At 50.1% G+C, this 15,958-nt stretch overlaps 1 protein-coding gene and 1 long non-coding RNA gene across 2 annotated transcripts in view; both read left to right on the top strand.

Moving 5' to 3' along the window:
• Nucleotides 1-15,958, top strand: part of jarid2a (jumonji, AT rich interactive domain 2a) — a 57,975-nt gene that overhangs the window by 16,146 nt on the left and 25,871 nt on the right. The window lies entirely within an intron of this gene.
• LOC127926103 (uncharacterized) lies at nucleotides 8,659-10,658 on the top strand. The gene is made up of 4 exons (XR_008123293.1): nucleotides 8,659-9,036; nucleotides 9,108-9,457; nucleotides 9,949-10,158; nucleotides 10,229-10,658. It is a non-coding gene; the product is annotated as an uncharacterized LOC127926103 (long non-coding RNA).

Below are 15,958 nucleotides of genomic sequence, written 5' to 3'. Positions count from 1 at the left end.
AGCAATGTGTTGAACGATGGGCAGACCTCTACAGCAGGTGGTCCCTAAAGCAATGTGTGTTGAACGATGGGCAGACCTCTACAGAGGGTGGTCCCTAAAGCAATGTGTGTTGAACGATGGGTAGACCTCTACAGCAGGTGGTCCCTAAAGCAATGTGTGTTGAACGATGGGTAGACCTCTACAGAGGGTGGTCCCTAAAGCAATGTGTGTTGAACGATGGGCAGACCTCTACAGAGGGTGGTCCCTAAAGCAATGTGTGTTGAACGATGGGCAGACCTCTACAGCAGGTGGTCCCTAAAGCAATGTGTGCTGAACGATGGGCAGACCTCTACAGAGGGTGGTCCCTAAAGCAATGTGTGTTGAACGATGGGCAGACCTCTACAGCAGGTGGTCCCTAAAGCAATGTGTGTTGAACGATGGGCAGACCTCTACAGAGGGTGGTCCCTAAAGCAATGTGTGTGAACGATGGGCAGACCTCTACAGCAGGTGGTCCCTAAAGCAATGTGTGCTGAACGATGGGCAGACCTCTACAGAGGGTGGTCCCTAAAGCAATGTGTGTTGAACGATGGGCAGACCTCTACAGCAGGTGGTCCCTAAAGCAATGTGTGTTGAACGATGGGCAGACCTCTACAGCAGGTGGTCCCTAAAGCAATGTGTGTTGAACGATGGGCAGACCTCTACAGCAGGTGGTCCCTAAAGCAATGTGTGTTGAACGATGGGCAGACCTCTACAGCAGGTGGTCCCTAAAGCAATGTGTGTTGAACGATGGGCAGACCTCTACAGCAGGTGGTCCCTAAAGCAATGTGTGTTGAACGATGGGCAGACCTCTACAGCAGGTGGTCCCTAAAGCAATGTGTGTTGAACGATGGGCAGACCTCTACAGCAGGTGGTCCCTAAAGCAATGTAGTATCACGATGGGCAGACCTCTACAGCAGGTGGTCCCTAAAGCAATGTGTGTTGAACGATGGGCAGACCTCTACAGCAGGTGGTCCCTAAAGCAATGTGTGTTGAACGATGGGCAGACCTCTACAGCAGGTGGTCCCTAAAGCAATGTGTGTTGAACGATGGGCAGACCTCTACAGCAGGTGGTCCCTAAAGCAATGTGTGTTGAACGATGGGCAGACCTCTACAGCAGGTGGTCCCTAAAGCAATGTGTGTTGAACGATGGGCAGACCTCTACAGCAGGTGGTCCCTAAAGCAATGTGTGTTGAACGATGGGCAGACCTCTACAGCAGGTGGTCCCTAAAGCAATGTGTGTTGAACGATGGGCAGACCTCTACAGCAGGTGGTCCCTAAAGCAATGTGTGCTGAACGATGGGCAGACCTCTACAGCAGGTGGTCCCTAAAGCAATGTGTGCTGAACGATGGGCAGACCTCTACAGCAGGTGGTCCCTAAAGCAATGTGTGTTGAACGATGGGCAGACCTCTACAGCAGGTGGTCCCTAAAGCAATGTGTGCTGAACGATGGGCAGACCTCTACAGCAGGTGGTCCCTAAAGCAATGTGTGTGAACGATGGGCAGACCTCTACAGCAGGTGGTCCCTAAAGCAATGTGTGTTGAACGATGGGCAGACCTCTACAGCAGGTGGTCCCTAAAGCAATGTGTGTTGAACGATGGGCAGACCTCTACAGCAGGTGGTCCCTAAAGCAATGTGTGCTGAACGATGGGCAGACCTCTACAGCAGGTGGTCCCTAAAGCAATGTGTGTTGAACGATGGGCAGACCTCTACAGCAGGTGGTCCCTAAAGCAATGTGTGTTGAACGATCGGCAGACCTCTACAGCAGGTGGTCCCTAAAGCAATGTGTGTTGAACGATGGGCAGACCTCTACAGCAGGTGGTCCCTAAAGCAATGTGTGCTGAACGATGGGCAGACCTCTACAGAGGGTGGTCCCTAAAGCAATGTGTGTTGAACGATGGGCAGACCTCTACAGCAGGTGGTCCCTAAAGCAATGTGTGTTGAACGATGGGCAGACCTCTACAGCAGGTGGTCCCTAAAGCAATGTGTGTTGAACGATGGGCAGACCTCTACAGCAGGTGGTCCCTAAAGCAATGTGTGTTGAATGATGGGCAGACCTCTACAGCAGGTGGTCCCTAAAGCAATGTGTGCTGAACGATCGGCAGACGAACGCTAGATCCACATTTGGTGCGATGTGTGCAAGCTGAAAGAAGGGCTCACTGAAAGAACGAGCCGTCTCTGATGGCTAAAATCAAACCTGATTTGTGAACAGTTCTATGCCAAGGACTTACTGTGTTAGCATGATATCATAAACATCACCAGACCAAGAACAGGAATCATTGATTTCCCATAACACAAAATTGCATTTTAAAGTGTAAATTTTTGCACTTTTAAGTAATTTTTGTTTGAATACCATATTGCCCCTTTAACGGTTGAAAATTCATTTGGGAAATCGAGTTTCTTGGGCAACATATTGGCTGGACTTTTTAAATGATTTTCCTCTGATATTTGATGGACTTTTCTCTTTCTCAAGTTATTATTCACAATTCATAAAGAAAAACAACATAATGAGAGACGAGGGGTGTTAAACATTGAAAGTGTTGTTTTAATGAAGGACAGTAGTTAAAGCTTCAGAACAGTACATCAAAGGGTATTATAGAGGATAACAGGGCTCCTCTGTGTAGTTGCCTCAGTGCAGCCCCTCAGCCGGTCTAAAGCCTAATTCATTGGTGTGTGGTGGGGTAAGCACAGCTGCCACTGCTGGGCCTTTACACATGTAAAGAGGCTGTCACAGCCTATGTCCCAAATGGCACCCTATTCCCTATATAGTGCACTACTTTTGACCAGGGCCCAATGGGGCAATTGGCCAAATCCCAGTGGGCAATTTGACCAGAGCTCTATGGTCCCTGATCTAAAGTACTGCACTATATTGGGAACAGGGGGACATTTGGGACACAGTCACATTGTTTTATCAGTGAGGAGGGCCAAGCTGAAGTATGTACTTCAGTGTGTGGCGGAACCAGACAGACACAGAGCAGCAGAGGGTTGTGTGGCCGGGCCAGCGCCATGGAGAGAGAGAGGACAGACACAGAGCAGCAGAGGGTTGTGTGGCCGGGCCAGCGCTATGGAGAGAGAGAGGACAGACACAGAGCAGCAGAGGGGTGTGTGGCCGGGCCAGCGCCATGGAGAGAGAGGACAGACACAGAGCAGCAGAGGGTTGTGTGGCCGGGCCAGCGCCATGGAGAGAGAGAGGACAGACACAGAGCAGCAGAGGGGTGTGTGGCCGGGCCAGCGCCATGGAGAGAGAGAGGACAGACACAGAGCAGCAGAGAGGTGTGTGGGCCGGGCCAGCGCCATGGAGAGAGAGAGACAGACACAGAGCAGCAGAGAGGTGTGTGCCCGGGCCAGCGCCATGGAGAGAGAGAGGACAGACACAGAGCAGCAGAGAGGTGTGTGGCCGGGCCAGCGCCATGGAGAGAGAGAGGACAGACACAGAGCAGCAGAGAGGTGTGTGGCCGGGCCAACGCCATGGAGAGAGAGAGGACAGACACAGAGCAGCAGAGGGGTGTGTGGCCGGGCCAGCGCCATGGAGAGAGAGAGGACAGACACAGAGCAGCAGAGAGGTGTGTGGCCGGGCCAGCGCCATGGAGAGAGAGAGGACAGACACAGAGCAGCAGAGAGGTGTGTGGCCGGGCCAGCGCCATGGAGAGAGAGAGGACAGACACAGAGCAGCAGAGGGGTGTGTGGCCGGGCCAGCGTCATGGAGAGAGAGAGGACAGACACAGAGCAGCAGAGAGGTGTGTGGCCGGGCCAGCGCCATGGAGAGAGAGGACAGACAGACACAGAGCAGCAGAGGTGTGTGGCCGGGCCAGCGCCATGGAGAGAGAGAGGACAGACACAGAGGAGCAGAGAGGTGTGTGGCCGGGCCAGCGCCATGGAGAGAGAGAGGACAGACAGACACAGAGCAGCAGAGGGGTGTGTGGCCGGGCCAGGGCCATGGAGAGAGGACAGACAGACACAGAGCAGCAGAGAGGTGTGTGGCCGGGCCAGCGCCATGGAGAGAGAGGACAGACAGACACAGAGCAGCAGAGCGGTGTGTGGCCGGGCCAGCGCCATGGAGAGAGAGGGACAGACACAGAGGAGCAGAGAGGTGTGTGGCCGGGCCAGCGCCATGGAGAGAGAGAGGACAGACAGACACAGAGCAGCAGAGGGGTGTGTGGCGGGCCAGGGCCATGGAGAGAGGACAGACAGACACAGAGCAGCAGAGAGGTGTGTGGCCGGGCCAGCGCCATGGAGAGAGAGAGGACAGACAGACACAGAGCAGCAGAGCGGTGTGTGGCCGGGCCAGCGCCATGGAGAGAGAGAGGACAGACACAGAGCAGCAGAGGGTGTGTGGCCGGGCCAGCGCCATGGAGAGAGAGAGGACAGACAGACACAGAGCAGCAGAGAGGTGTGTGGCCGGGCCAGCGCCATGGAGAGAGAGAGAGAGGACAGACAGACACAGAGCAGCAGAGAGGTGTGTGGCCGGGCCAGCGCCATGGAGAGAGAGAGGACAGACACAGAGCAGCAGAGGGGTGTGTGGCCGGGCCAGCGCCATGGAGAGAGAGAGGACAGACAGACACAGAGCAGCAGAGAGGTGTGTGGCCGGGCCAGCGCCATGGAGAGAGAGGACAGACAGACACAGAGCAGCAGAGGGGTGTGTGGCCGGGCCAGCGCCATGGAGAGAGAGGACAGACACAGAGCAGCAGAGAGGTGTGTGGCCGGGCCAGCGCCATGGAGAGAGAAAGAGAGGACAGACAGACACAGAGGAGCAGAGCGGTGTGTGGCCGGGCCAGCGCCATGGAGAGAGAGGACAGACACAGAGCAGCAGAGGGGTGTGTGGCCGGGCCAGCGCCATGGAGAGAGAGAGACAGACACAGAGCAGCAGAGGGGTGTGTGGCCGGGCCAGCGCCATGGAGAGAGAGGACAGACACAGAGCAGCAGAGGGGTGTGTGGCCGGGCCAGCGCCATGGAGAGAGAGGACAGACACAGAGCAGCAGAGGGGTGTGTGGCCGGGCCAGCGCCATGGAGAGAGAGGAGGACAGACACAGAGCAGCAGAGAGGTGTGTGGCCGGGCCAGAGCCATGGAGAGAGAGAGGACAGACACAGAGCAGCAGAGAGGTGTGTGGCCGGGCCAGCGCCATGGAGAGAGAGAGGACAGACACAGAGCAGCAGAGGGGTGTGTGGCCGGGCCAGCGCCATGGAGAGAGAGGACAGACACAGAGCAGCAGAGAGGTGTGTGGCCGGGCCAGCGCCATGGAGAGAGAGAGGACAGACAGACACAGAGCAGCAGAGAGGTGTGTGGTCGGACCAGCGCCAAGGAGAGAGAGGACAGACAGACACAGAGCAGCAGAGAGGTGTGTGGCCGGGCCATCGCCATGGAGAGAGAGAGGACAGACACAGAGCAGCAGAGGGGTGTGTGGCCGGGCCAGCGCCAAGGAGAGAGAGGACAGACAGACACAGAGCAGCAGAGAGGTGTGTGGCCGGGCCATCGCCATGGAGAGAGAGAGGACAGACACAGAGCAGCAGAGAGGTGTGTGGTCGGACCAGCGCCAAGGAGAGAGAGGACAGACAGACACAGAGCAGCAGAGAGGTGTGTGGCCGGGCCATCGCCATGGAGAGAGAGGACAGACACAGAGGAGCAGAGAGGTGTGTGGCCGGGCCAGCGCCATGGAGAGAGAGGACAGACAGACACAGAGCAGCAGAGGGGTGTGTGGCCGGGCCAGCGCCATGGAGAGAGAGAGGACAGACACAGAGCAGCAGAGGGGTGTGTGGCCGGGCCAGCGCCATGGAGAGAGAGACAGACAGACACAGAGGAGCAGAGAGGTGTGTGGCCGGACCAGCGCCATGGAGAGAGAGGACAGACAGACACAGAGGAGCAGAGAGGTGTGTGGCCGGGCCAGCGCCATGGAGAGAGAGAGGACAGACAGACACAGAGCAGCAGAGGGGTGTGTGGCCGGGCCAGCGCCATGGAGAGAGGGACAGACAGACACAGAGGAGCAGAGAGGTGTGTGGCCGGGCCAGCGCCATGGAGAGAGAGAGGACAGACACAGAGCAGCAGAGGGGTGTGTGGCCGGGCCAGCGCCATGGAGAGAGAGAGGACAGACACAGAGCAGCGGAGGGGTGTGTGGCCGGGCCAGCGCCATGGAGAGAGAGGACAGACAGACACAGAGCAGCAGAGGGGTGTGTGGCCGGGCCAGCGCCATGGAGAGAGAGAGGACAGACACAGAGCAGCAGAGAGGTGTGTGGCCGGGCCAGCGCCATGGAGAGAGAGAGGACAGACACAGAGCAGCAGAGGGGTGTGTGGCCGGGCCAGCGCCATGGAGAGAGAGGACAGACACAGAGCAGCAGAGAGGTGTGTGGCCGGGCCAGCGCCATGGAGAGAGAGAGGACAGACACAGAGCAGCAGAGAGGTGTGTGGCCGGGCCAGCGCCATGGAGAGAGAGAGGACAGACACAGAGCAGCAGAGGGGTGTGTGGCCGGGCCAGCGCCATGGAGAGAGAGAGGACAGACACAGAGCAGCAGAGGGGTGTGTGGCCGGGCCAGCGCCATGGAGAGAGAGAGGACAGACACAGAGCAGCAGAGAGGTGTGTGGCCGGGCCAGCGCCATGGAGAGAGAGAGGACAGACACAGAGCAGCAGAGAGGTGTGTGGCCGGGCCAGCGCCATGGAGAGAGAGAGGACAGACACAGAGTAGCAGAGGGGTGTGTGGCCGGGCCAGCGTCATGGAGAGAGAGGACAGACACAGAGTAGCAGAGAGGTGTGTGGCCGGGCCAGCGCCATGGAGAGAGAGAGACAGACAGACACAGAGCAGCAGAGAGGTGTGTGGCCGGACCAGCGCCAAGGAGAGAGAGGACAGACAGACACAGAGCAGCAGAGAGGTGTGTGGCCGGGCCAGCGCCATGGAGAGAGAGAGGACAGACACAGAGCAGCAGAGGGGTGTGTGGCCGGGCCAGCGCCATGGAGAGAGAGAGGACAGACACAGAGCAGCAGAGGGGTGTGTGGCCGGGCCAGCGCCATGGAGAGAGAGGACAGACAGACACAGAGCAGCAGAGAGGTGTGTGGCCGGGCCAGCGCCATGGAGAGAGAGGACAGACAGACACAGAGCAGCAGAGGGGTGTGTGGCCGGGCCAGCGCCATGGAGAGAGAGAGGACAGACACAGAGTAGCAGAGAGGTGTGTGGCCGGGCCAGCGCCATGGAGAGAGAGAGGACAGACACAGAGTAGCAGAGGGGTGTGTGGCCGGGCCAGCGCCATGGAGAGAGAGAGGACAGACACAGAGCAGCAGAGAGGTGTGTGGCCGGGCCAGCGCCATGGAGAGAGAGAGGACAGACACAGAGCAGCAGAGGGGTGTGTGGCCGGGCCAGCGCCATGGAGAGAGAGAGGACAGACAGACTGGAGGCCTGCAGCTGGAAAGACTAAGGCTTGTCCCAAATGACTCCCTATTCCCTATATAGTATACAACTTTTGACCAGGGCCCATAGGGAATGAGGTGCCATTTGGGACACTGCCTTAAACCCTCCTTAACTACAAGGCTGACTCATTGTGTAAGAGCCAAAATAGATTTGATCTAAATACTGTTTTAGACACGGGAGTGGAGTCATCGTGAAGACAGATGGAAATGTAACTAGATTGACACATAGTTGAAACAGGAGAAGCCCAGGGAGATATGAATGGAGAAATGGAGGAATGAACTCGGATGAACGAACAAGACAAGTTTGTTATTTTATTTCTTGGCCTGGGAAGTTGTGAGCTGTGATTTTGCTGCCAATAGGGAATGTTCCACTTCGCTGCGTAGTCGTCGGGGTTTCTCCCTGAATTAGATGTGCAGTGTCAGCAGTAAACAGTCTTTCTCCTAACACAGTGAGGCAATCGTTTTGCTTTTGTTTACACAGTTTGACAGTTGTCTGTTATGTAATGGGCATATTAGCTGTCTACAGGGCAGTTACAAATGACGTAATCAGAGGAGCTTTATCAGTGTCATACAGTCTCATGGCTAAATCAGTGTTCAGGACATTACGGTTAATCAAAGTAGCTTTAAGGGCCTACTTTGATTTAAGGGCCTACTTTGATTTAAAGGCCTACTTTGATTTAAAGGCCTACTTTGATTTAAAGACCTACTTTGATTTAAGCGCCTACTTTGATTTAAGGGCTACACATTTCTACTCTTGTATTAAAGGGTTTTCAGGCCCTTTTTATAGAGTGGAGTGAGATGTGATTCCACTAGTGAGAAGAACTGCCAGTAAAACAGTCAGTAGCTTTATTATTCAAATCAGGTTAATAGAAACTAGGGGATTTGTCAACGTCTTCAAGATAATTGTATGGGATTTATAATACATCTGAGCTAGATTACAGCGAGCCTTTTGGAATATTTAATCATTTCCTCAATCTCTAGGTTTAATCCATACTGGATACCATAGATGTTGAGAGAAGTGAAAACATCGAAAAGAGACTTTTACTTTCAGATGAATTCATTGTTCAGTATTTCTTTCCTTCAGGAAAAGCAGCAGCAGCAGCAGCGAGGTTTATTGACAAAACAGAGGTAGTTCTGATACAGAACAGGATTCTACAGGATTCTACATAGAATGAGAGAGTGGGACACAAAGGAGAGGCAGTTTTCACCTTAGGGATGGTCAACAGATAAACCCAGACTACTCCCCACAGACAGATTTATACTTCAGCATTGTTACGAGGTGATGAAGAAGGACCGATACAGACAGACTACTCCCCACAGACAGATTTATACTTCAGCATTGTTACGAGGTGATGAAGAAGGACCGATACAGACAGACTACTCCCCACAGACAGATTTATACTTCAGCATTGTTACGAGGTGATGAAGAAGGACCGATACAGACAGACTACTCCCCACAGACAGATTTATACTTCAGCATTGTTACGAGGTGATGAAGAAGGACCGATACAGACAGACTACTCCCCACAGACAGATTTATACTTCAGCATTGTTACGAGGTGATGAAGAAGGACCGATACAGACAGACTACTCCCCACAGACAGATTTATACTTCAGCATTGTTACGAGGTGATGAAGAAGGACCGATACAGACAGACTACTCCCCCACAGACAGATTTATACTTCAGCATTGTTACGAGGTGATGAAGAAGGACCGATACAGACAGACTACTCCCCACAGACAGATTTATACTTCAGCATTGTTACGAGGTGATGAAGAAGGACCGATACAGACAGACTACTCCCCACAGACAGATTTATACTTCAGCATTGTTACGAGGTGATGAAGAAGGACCGATACAGACAGACTACTCCCCACAGACAGATTTATACTTCAGAATTGTTACGAGGTGATGAAGAAGGACCGATACATACAGACTACTCCCCACAGACAGATTTATACTTCAGCATTGTTACGAGGTGATGAAGAAGGACCGATACAGACAGACTACTCCCCACAGACAGATTTATACTTCAGCATTGTTACGAGGTGATGAAGAAGGACCGATACATACAGACTACTCCCCACAGACAGATTTATACTTCAGCATTGTTACGAGGTGAAGAAGAAGGACCGATACAGACAGACTACTCCCCACAGACAGATTTATACTTCAGCATTGTTACGAGGTGAAGAAGAAGGACCGATACAGACAGACTACTCCCCACAGACAGACTTATACTTCAGCATTGTTACGAGGTGATGAAGAAGGACCGATACAGACAGACTACTCCCCACAGACAGATTCATACTTCAGCATTGTTACGAGGTGATGAAGAAGGACCGATACAGACAGACTACTCCCCACAGACAGATTTATACTTCAGCATTGTTACGAGGTGATGAAGAAGGACCGATACAGACAGACTACTCCCCCACAGACAGATTTATACTTCAGCATTGTTACGAGGTGATGAAGAAGGACCGATACATACAGACTACTCCCCACAGACAGATTTATACTTCAGCATTGTTACGAGGTGATGAAGAAGGACCGATACAGACAGACTACTCCCCACAGACAGATTTATACTTCAGCATTGTTACGAGGTGATGAAGAAGGACCGATACAGACAGACTACTCCCCACAGACAGATTTATACTTCAGCATTGTTACGAGGTGATGAAGAAGGACCGATACAGACAGACTACTCCCCACAGACAGATTTATACTTCAGCATTGTTACGAGGTGATGAAGAAGGACCGATACATACAGACTACTCCCCACAGACAGATTTATACTTCAGCATTGTTACGAGGTGATGAAGAAGGACCGATACAGACAGACTACTCCCCACAGACAGATTTATACTTCAGCATTGTTACGAGGTGATGAAGAAGGACCGATACAGACAGACTACTCCCCACAGACAGATTTATACTTCAGCATTGTTACGAGGTGATGAAGAAGGACCGATACATACAGACTACTCCCCACAGACAGATTTATACTTCAGCATTGTTACGAGGTGATGAAGAAGGACCGATACATACAGACTACTCCCCACAGACAGATTTATACTTCAGCATTGTTACGAGGTGATGAAGAAGGACCGATACAGACAGACTACTCCCCACATACAGATGATGCTCTTTTTATATTTGTATTTTTTTCTTTATTTAAACTTTATTTAACTGGGCAAGTCAGTGAAGAACAAATGGTTATTTACAGTGACAGCCTTCCCCCGGGCCAAACCCTAACGCGGACGACGCCAGACCAATTTTGCGCCACCCTATTGGACTCCCAATCACGGCCGGTTGTGATACAGCCTGGAATCCAACCAGGGTCTGTAGTGACACCTCTAGCACTGAGATGCAGTGCCTTAGACCGCTGCGCCACTCGGGAGCCCTGTATGTAGGGAATAGTTTGGCATTTGGGACGGATCCACACTGTATCTAGACTAACAGTGGTAACACAATATAATAATCTCCCCAAGGTCTTAACATGTTTCAACAATGTATTATAAGGATATAAACACAACATGGCCTATTTATTGTGTGATTGTGTGATACGCTACGTTCAGTGTTTTCAATATGGAAACTGTTTTCAGACATTCTCTAAGTTAATTTATTAGGTTATCGTTCTATAATGCCAAAGACAGAATTAGAAACATGCACTGATTGGCCCAGGCATAATTCACATTTGCTCATTGTAAATAGTTTGAATTCATGATGAATTTATGTGAGAGTACTTTTTTTTTATTGCACTGTATCAAGTCTCTGTTCATAACCTCAGCCATGTCCAACAGAGCTGCTATTAAGGTAGTGACTTCTAGGATCAACACAGACTCCATTGAGAGGGTCTAAATGTGTTGGTTAAAATGAGGTGCTGTTAATCCACCTCCTTAATGATGTGGATCAAGCTGTTTTACTGCAGCTCCAGGTTGACATGGGGCCCCAGTCATGAAATCCTGGCATGGTGGCAAAGCACTGAACAGAGACAGGCACTACTTCTTACTTCCATGTTGTATAGAGAGATAGGATGGACAACATGTTGTATGGAGAGATAGGATGGACAACATGTTGTATGGAGAGATAGGATGGACAACATGTTGTATAGAGAGATAGGATGGACAACATGTTGTATGGAGAGATAGGATGGACAACATGTTGTATAGAGGAGAGATAGGATGGACAACATGTTGTATAGAGGAGAGATAGGATGGACAACATGTTGTATAGAGAGATAGGATGGACAACATGTTGTATGGAGAGATAGGATGGACAACATGTTGTATGGAGAGATAGGATGGACAACATGTTGTATAGAGAGATAGGATGGACAACATGTTGTATGGAGAGATAGGATGGACAACATGTTGTATGGAGAGATAGGATGGACAACATGTTGTATAGAGAGATAGGATGGACAACATGTTGTATAGAGAGATAGGATGGACAACATGTTGTATGGAGAGATAGGATGGACAACATGTTGTATGGAGAGATAGGATGGACAACATGTTGTATGGAGAGATAGGATGGACAACATGTTGTATGGAGAGATAGGATGGACAACATGTTGTATGGAGAGATAGGATGGACAACATGTTGTATGGAGAGATAGGATGGACAACATGTTGTATGGAGAGAGATAGGATGGACAACATGTTGTATGGAGAGATAGGATGGACAACATGTTGTATGGAGAGATAGGATGGACAACATGTTGTATGGAGAGATAGGATGGACAACATGTTGTATGGAGAGATAGGATGGACAACATGTTGTATAGAGGAGAGATAGGATGGACAACATGTTGTATAGAGAGATAGGATGGACAACATGTTGTATGGAGAGATAGGATGGACAACATGTTGTATGGAGAGATAGGATGGACAACATGTTGTATAGAGAGATAGGATGGACAACATGTTGTATGGAGAGATAGGATGGACAACATGTTGTATGGAGAGATAGGATGGACAACATGTTGTATGGAGAGATAGGATGGACAACATGTTGTATAGAGGAGAGATAGGATGGACAACATGTTGTATAGAGGAGAGATAGGATGGACAACATGTTGTATAGAGGAGAGATAGGATGGACAACATGTTGTATAGAGAGATAGGATGGACAACATGTTGTATAGAGGAGAGATAGGATGGACAACATGTTGTATGGAGAGATAGGATGGACAACATGTTGTATGGAGAGATAGGATGGACAACATGTTGTATAGAGAGATAGGATGGACAGCATGTTGTATGGAGAGATAGGATGGACAACATGTTGTATGGAGAGATAGGATGGACAACATGTTGTATGGAGAGATAGGATGGACAACATGTTGTATGGAGAGATAGGATGGACAACATGTTGTATGGAGAGATAGGATGGACAACATGTTTTATAGAGGAGAGATAGGATGGACAACATGTTGTATGGAGAGATAGGATGGACAACATGTTGTATAGAGGAGAGATAGGATGGACAACATGTTGTATAGAGGAGAGATAGGATGGACAACATGTTGTATAGAGGAGAGATAGGATGGACAACATGTTGTATGGAGAGATAGGATGGACAACATGTTGTATGGAGAGATAGGATGGACAACATGTTGTATAGAGAGATAGGATGGACAACATGTTGTATAGAGAGATAGGATGGACAACATGTTGTATGGAGAGATAGGATGGACAACATGTTGTATAGAGGAGAGATAGGATGGACAACATGTTGTATGGAGAGATAGGATGGACAACATGTTGTAAGGAGAGATAGGATGGACAACATGTTGTATGGAGAGATAGGATGGGGACAACATGTTGTATAGAGAGATAGGATGGACAACATGTTGTATGGAGAGATAGGATGGACAGCATGTTGTATGGAGAGATAGGATGTACAACATGTTGTATGGAGGAGAGATAGGATGGACAACATGTTGTATAGAGGAGAGATATGATGGACAACATGTTGTATAGAGGAGAGATAGGATGGACAACATGTTGTATAGAGGAGAGATAGGATGGACAACATGTTGTATAGAGAGATAGGATGGACAACATGTTGTATAGAGGAGAGATAGGATGGACAACATGTTGTATAGAGAGATAGGATGGACAACATGTTGTATAGAGGAGAGATATGATGGACAACATGTTGTATAGAGGAGAGATAGGATGGACAACATGTTGTATAGAGAGATAGGATGGACAACATGTTGTATGGAGAGATAGGATGGACAACATGTTGTATGGAGAGATAGGATGGACAACATGTTGTATGGAGAGATAGGATGGACAACATGTTGTATGGAGAGATAGGATGGACAACATGTTGTATGGAGAGATAGGATGGACAACATGTTGTATGGAGAGATAGGATGGACAACATGTTGTATGGAGAGATAGGATGGACAACATGTTGTATAGAGAGATAGGATGGACAACATGTTGTATAGAGAGATAGGATGGACAACATGTTGTATAGAGGAGAGATAGGATGGACAACATGTTGTATAGAGGAGAGATAGGATGGACAACATGTTGTATAGAGAGATAGGATGGACAACATGTTGTATAGAGGAGAGATAGGATGGACAACATGTTGTATAGAGGAGAGATAGGATGGACAACATGTTGTATAGAAGAGAGATAGGATGGACAACATATTGTATAGAGGAGAGATAGGGTGGACAACATGTTGTATAGAGAGATAGGATGGACAACATGTTGTATAGAGAGATAGGATGGACAACATGTTGTATAGAGGATAGATAGGATGGACAACATGTTGTATAGAGGAGAGATAGGATGGACAACATGTTGTATAGAGAGATAGGATGGACAACATGTTGTATAGAGAGATAGGATGGACAACATGTTGTATAGGGGAGAGATAGGATGGACAACATGTTGTATAGGGGAGAGATAGGATGGACATGCAAGAAATACAGGTTTGTTCTTAGTCTTTATATTTTTTAAATTCAATAAATGGCAGAATTTTTCAAGGGATGCTGGGAGAAAAACAGCAACATATCCCTGCTCTTTCCCCTCCCGTTTCTCAACCAAAAAAAGGTTGATGGAAAAGGTTATTCTCAAATCCTTCTCCTCACTCACTCTCTGTTTTTTGGAGATTGGTGCCAAGTAGGTCATTGTAAAGGAACCTCATACAGTGTTTCCTGCAGAGCCAGGCAGCCATCTGACTGCAGCATTATGGGATCTGACTGTACGTTAAGCCCCACGACATCAAGCAACCCGAGCGTCCTGATAAAAGCTTGGCTCTGTGACAACAGAACAGAGAGAGAAGGGGGGGTGTTCAGTGAAAACACTAAAGGCCCATGGGTACAAGTACAGGCCCCGAGTGGCTCTGTTCTGTTTAAACCCAAACAGAATCCAACGAGGGTCAGGGTGAGGTCAAGCTATCCGCCGGACCATCTGATTCACAGAGAAGGTTCAAACTGTGTCAGAACCAAGATGATGAAGAGTAGATGATGAAGAGTAGAGGGCAAAGTGTTTGGTCTACGACAGAGATGGAACGGGCAGGCGTGGAAAAAACAGCTTGTTGCCAGGGAGAGCTGGAGAGGAAAGGAGGGGCTCTCTCTCTCTTTCTGCTGTTGTCTGGCTGGGTCCACGCTGATCCATCTTGCGGCGCGAGGTGACTGATTGGATAATGCTGTCACAGAGAACAAAGTGCCCTTGATGAGCCAACTCCGGATCTCTGTGTGGCGTAATCGGACGCTTCAGGAGTCCGCAGAGCATTGTCCCTTTGTGTTTACACTGCTAATAACATGGTGAACAAGAGCCCCCTCAACACACAGCCGGGTTGTAGCAGCTAGCAGGACCACTAGACAGGTCAGACTGACATAGGGAGAGACTAGCAGGACCACTAGACTGGTCAGACTGACATAGGGAGAGACTAGACTGGTCAGACTGACATAGGGAGAGACTAGCAGCACACAGACGGGTTGTAGCAGCTAGCAGCACCACTAGACAGGTCAGACTGACACAGGGAGAGACTAGCAGCACCACTAGACAGGTCAGACTGACATAGGGAGAGACTAGCAGCACCACTAGACTGGTCAGACTGACATAGGGAGAGACTAGACAGGTCTGACTGACACAGGGAGAGACTAGCAGCACCACTAGACAGGTCAGACTGACACAGGGATAGACTAGCAGCACCACTAGACAGGTCTGACTGACACAGGGAGAGACTAGCAGCACCACTAGACAGGTCAGACTGACATAGGGAGAGACTAGCAGCACCACTAGACTGGTCAGACTGACATAGGGAGAGACTAGACAGGTCTGACTGACACAGGGAGAGACTAGCAGCACCACTAGACAGGTCAGACTGACACAGGGATAGACTAGCAGCACCACTAGACAGGTCTGACTGACACAGGGAGAGACTAGCAGCACCACTAGAAAGGTCTGACTGACACAGGGAGAGACTAGCAGCACCACTAGACAGGTCTGACTGACACAGGGAGAGACTAGCAGCACCACTAGACAGGTCTGACTGACACAGGGAGA

Source organism: Oncorhynchus keta, unplaced genomic scaffold, assembly GCF_023373465.1.
Source record: "Oncorhynchus keta strain PuntledgeMale-10-30-2019 unplaced genomic scaffold, Oket_V2 Un_contig_6782_pilon_pilon, whole genome shotgun sequence".
Lineage (NCBI taxonomy): Eukaryota > Metazoa > Chordata > Actinopteri > Salmoniformes > Salmonidae > Oncorhynchus > Oncorhynchus keta.
The sequence above is the reverse complement of the archived record's forward strand: the minus strand, read 5'-3'. Positions and strand labels throughout refer to the sequence as shown.